The sequence below is a fragment of the Triticum aestivum genome, unplaced genomic scaffold (genome assembly GCF_018294505.1).
Source record: "Triticum aestivum cultivar Chinese Spring unplaced genomic scaffold, IWGSC CS RefSeq v2.1 scaffold63717, whole genome shotgun sequence".
In the NCBI taxonomy this organism is placed as follows: Eukaryota; Viridiplantae; Streptophyta; class Magnoliopsida; order Poales; family Poaceae; genus Triticum; species Triticum aestivum.
The window spans coordinates 2,173-7,447 of record NW_025232041.1 but is presented as its reverse complement, the minus strand read 5'-3'; the positions used below and the strand labels follow the sequence as shown (position 1 = coordinate 7,447).

At 37.1% G+C, this 5,275-nt stretch overlaps 1 pseudogene; it reads left to right on the top strand.

Moving 5' to 3' along the window:
- The first annotated feature begins 607 nt into the window (after window positions 1–607).
- On the top strand, window positions 608–5,035 carry LOC123175890 (polycomb group protein EMF2B-like; annotated as a pseudogene).
- The last annotated feature ends 240 nt before the right edge of the window (window positions 5,036–5,275 follow it).

The following is a 5,275-nucleotide window of genomic DNA, read 5'->3' as shown; positions in this document are numbered from 1 at the left end:
AAAAGCTGATTCTGGAGAATCAAAAGCTCAAAAGGACTGAACCTTAGGGGTCATGTGGTAATCGGCATGCGGGGTTGCAACTATGATATCAACCCTGGGGGACAAGATACATATGATGTTAGAGCTCCAGTCGGATAGCGGGCTGCATCATGATACCTGATGGGGGGTATTTTGTTGTGGTAGATAGTGAAGTCTCCTTATGACAGTAAGTAGTTCCAAAAATTAATGGTTGCTTAGTTCAAGTATATATGTTGCTAACCTTGTTTATATCTGGAAATTAATAAATGGTGATTGTCTAATTGATTCATCACTGGTTGATAATCTCTATGGATAAATATAATGGTCGCACATCTAGATACTAGTATATGGAAAGTTCTGACTTCCATGAATTAATGACTCCCCACTTCAAATCTAATTTGCGTTGTTTGGTCGCATCCTGATTCTAGAAACTAATTGAGTTGATCTTATGCAACCATGTAAATATGGTGAATGATTTTCTTGTTATTAATAGTGAAAAGATATTACTTGTATCTTCTTTATTTGACGCTGTTGCAAATTATGTACAGGGCGTCAAGTGCGGATTTCGTTAATCTCGTCCGCAAACCAGATGTGCCCTCAATTGTCTCCAGCTGAGAAGCTTGCTTCAGAAGAAAGTCTCAAGTTGTACTACAAACCAGTTGAGTGGTACAATATTATTCAACATCGAGCCGCTAAAAATGTAAGTTTCTTTTTAAAATTCTGGCCTCATTCGACACGGATTGCATGTGCTTATTCACTCACACCCTTCACCATGTAAGTGATCACGTAACAATGATGTCTCACTGACCTTTGCAGCCCACTTTCCTGCAAAGATTCCTTGATTACATGATAAAAGCAAGATGAAAGAAGAGGTATACTACAAGCTTTGACTATAATCTATTGCAGGACATGTGTAAATATTGTTCTGATTCAGATCCAAATGTCAAAAGATTAACTGTTCCATTTCAGAAAGTATTTTCTTTTCCAGCATATCAGAGACTTCACTATTACTCCCTCCATTTCAAAATGCATAGCGAATTTCGTTATTATTATGTACATTTTTATCAGAAAAAATCATAACCACAAAAGGCTAGTACTTTGGAATATGAATCTAATGACATCAATTTTATTCAACAAATATATATATGAATTGAGTAGTTCCTGGTCAAGGCTTGCCCTAATGGAACCTGATAGCCAATGTAGGTTACCGCCATAAAGATTAAATAAAACTGTAAATGCGCATGATGAAATCGTAGAATCGATCTGATCATAACTGAGTCTGCCCAATAATTTGAAGAATGTAATGCACCTCATCATTAATGTTAGTGCTTGTCTAGTCATTTGGTAGCCAATTTGATTCATTATTGCCATTCCTAATGACATGCCTAGGTTGGCTATATAACATTTCAGACAAATATGATAATGAAATGTAGAGTAAACAACCATAATTAAGTTAGTGAAAAGTAGAATATATAGGGATCCAAGGTTTTCAGAATGTTACACTCCGCCAGATTTGTGTGTTACCCATTTTTGGTGCATTGATGTACACATGGAAGCATTAATAACTATCCGCGCAAAGATCACTAAGGTGGAAAATATCATCAGATCGCTGATATGGCCCTGCCCGACATCCTCACGTAGGATGATATTTTCAAATCGATGCATCTTTGCAATAGTCATGAGCTAATTGATAGCATATGACTATATCCCACATCTATTGCAAGATTGTGACCATATTAATATTCTAGCAAATTAAACATGTAACTGATATATGTTGTTCCATTCAATTAAATATCATATATTTATAGATTATGGCAGCATATACAACACAGTGAGCTTATTAGATGCGATACAAGCTGTAAGTCGAAATGTACACATGTTATAAAATATTGTACACAAAGTCGAGTATTATTTTTTCTCGGTGCGGCAATGTAGGACACAACTCAACAAGGAATAATCACTATATTGATATTGTAGGGCAACTACTTTTAGTTAGCAATATTTGACATAGAGCTAGATGGTTTCTGCCCCTATATACACCAAAATGGCAATGTGGCTAAACAAGGACCAAGAAATAGTAGCTTGGTTGCTGCCCTACATACACCAAAATGGTAGCTGGGCTAAACAAGGCCCAAGAAATTAAGTTCTTTCATGTGTAATCTATGTGATACTACAAGTACTAACCACTATCGAAATTTAATCTTATGTGTTACATCATGCAAAAGCTGACCAATTTTGTGTTATGGATGTAGGATTCAACTAACTGTATCACTTTCTCGAGGTACAAATACTGCATGTCGAGACCAGAATATCTCCCCTCTTTATGTATTGTTAGCTACACCTACTAGTAACATTTCACTTGAAGGGGTAAGTATACCTATTCTTTGTTTCAATCGATATTTTGTACCAAATTATCTCTTATTATTGACAAAATGTTATGCACAGCACCCTCCCATATGTTGATTCATCCGGGCCTATTTTCTTACAACTTTTAGTGGATTTGGTAGTAAAGATCACACCAAAGCTACATTTGTAATTCCAGACATCTAGAATTTAGCATCCTCCGGAGCTTTCAACCTTAACATTATCCTTATCAGTCGTGGTATGATGTGCATCATATGTTACTCCGTGTGTTCTACAGTTCTTCACAGCCATCACGTTTTGATTCCCTTTAGTTTCAGCAGGACAAGTTGGAGAAGATATTGGTGAAAACAACTGCATCGGGGGCCATTTGGAACGATCTGCTCTCCAAAGTAAGCTTCTGGTTTCATTTCTTTTGAAAGATGCTAAATAGTTTCTAGAACCAGCGCAAGATGCAGTTGTGTGTAGGACTTAGAAATTAGTACTTGATACATTTAGCTACACAACACATTAGTCAAATGGATTGAGCTATTCGCTAGCTGGCAACTTATATTGCTTATTCATGTGGTTGAAGATACAACTGTTCTCCCAAACTCCCATTTCTTGAATGAAATCCAGACCAATGGCCAAACTACGACTATCTCATAGTATATTCGAATCTAGTTGACGTCTGTATTTTGGGCCAAACCATGAACCTTGCAGCGACCTATCTCCAGGTGGTAAACAACTGACAACAGTATGCCGAACCTTTTGTTGCATAAAGATTAGTGTTACAGTTTTCTGTTTTCAAAGAATCGTTAGTATCACAGTTATACTCATAAACCAACACTAATAATTCACAAAGAGATTCCTTTAATACATGGATAACTTGTGAACATAGTGCTGGTGAGCAAAGTATTGGCTATGTGTATGGTTGCCTTTAGGTAGGAGATCCAAAAAATATCTTTAAACATTGTTTGCCAAGATTTTTACAGGGGAGGGGGGGGGTACTATGCTCTCTGCATTACTAATTTAGATATTTTCTTCTGCTTGGGGAGGATCCTTATTATCACACGTACCGCTTCTAGCCATAACACCTTTTCCTTCTAAAAATAAGTGTCAAGACCAACATTTTTAAGCTCAGAACGCAGTTATGCATGGTTTGTAGGATTGTTGAGTGCAACTATTTACTAATACATTTTGACAGACCTTGAAGGGAAATGTTTCTAGGGTAATGTATCAATTAATTTACTTCGTTTGTCATTCGAGAATCATGCGACGACTTTCAATTTGGGACATACCGTGAAGTTAACTCCTATGGTTGAAATGAGACAAAGCTTCTTAGAGGTACTTTAATTGAACTTCTCCATAGTATTAAGCTTGAATGTTCTTAATTTATGTACCATAACTTTTCTATAGTAGTTAACCATAGGATGGATTGTTAGCATAATTTTGATTAGTGTCAAGTCTGATTAGTGTCTAAGTTGTAGTTAAGTTAGTTTCCATGTATTAGGAATACATGGTCATGTGTAGTAGTAAAACAAGAGTTTTGAGTAGTACTAGGTCTTGGTTAGTCCATGTCACGTTAGGAAATCACTAGTCGGCTAGGATATATACGTGGTAGTACAAGTAGGAGTCATAGTCGTGTAGTACTAGGCTAGCTGTACTAGGTTAGTTCGATTCGGCTGTTTAGAGTCCGTGTAGGTTTAGGAAACCACTACATCCCCCATGTATGTATATACACAGCCAGAGCAACATCATGAGATTTTTATTGAAGGGGTGAAAAGAGAAAAGAAATTAAGGGAAAAACAAGGGCACGATACATGATCTTGGCTAAAAGTTTCGGTGCGTGTGTGTTTTGATGTGATCGATCCTTTGGGCTGAATTCCAACATGGATGAAGCACAATCCTTTGTAGGACCTGAAGTTTCAGACTGAATAAATTAGCTTAGCCACTTGTATTTGGATGATTAACATGTCATGTACTTTTAGTTTTCTAGAATATTGTAGTGCTTGACTTTAATTAGAAATCACCTTCCAAAAGTTCTGGCAGTGAATTGCCACATCAGAAGTAGCGCACTTTGCATCTTTGGTAAGAGAACATGTTACAAGATTAATATTATCAGTAAAGGATGGAATCTTCAGTGTATGTAAGCTTAAGTGATTCTGCGAATCTGCTTTTCTTCAGTTGTTCCTCTGATTTCACAATCATGGTTTTACAAATTGAAAAGTGAAGACTATTACTGGGGTGTAGTGGAAATTAGTTGCTTCAGCTGTATGTTGACCTTACTTATATTTCCTTTTGTTATGCATGCATAAAAAATTCTTGAGCAAGACAATTGCTTGACATTTTGCTCTCACAAGGTTGATGCTACGGTAAGGATATCCTTGTACCTTTTTTGAGCGGTCTCCTACCTTTATTTATTGATCTACTCTCATTTCCATATTTAAGGGACTAATAACTGTTGTTATCCAGTGTGGCAATGGATTATGTTGGAAACTGCCTATCAGTTGCTCCAGCAGCTTGTCTAAGTTTTTTTATTTTGTTCCATGGGTTCATATAAACTCCAAGTTGGCATATCTGCTCAAGAGGCTGGGGCAAGAGACATCCGTGAAAACCCATATAGTAGTTACTCATACAGTAATGTCCCAACTCCGTCATTACCTCGTATAATAAGGTAACACTAGTACATCTCTAGCTAAACATAATAATCGCATGCATTCCTTAGGTGTTTTTTCTCGAACATAAACTTGACCCATCGCCACTAGCACTTGGGGCATTTTCTTTCTTTGAAGAAATTAGCCACCCTGCAAAGCCCGCGCCTCAAATGCAGGTGGGTGAGCGTGCATAATTGCGCTATAGGCAACCGACTACTGCCTGGTTCTCTTCCTTAGGTAGTTTAGTTTGAAGGTATTCA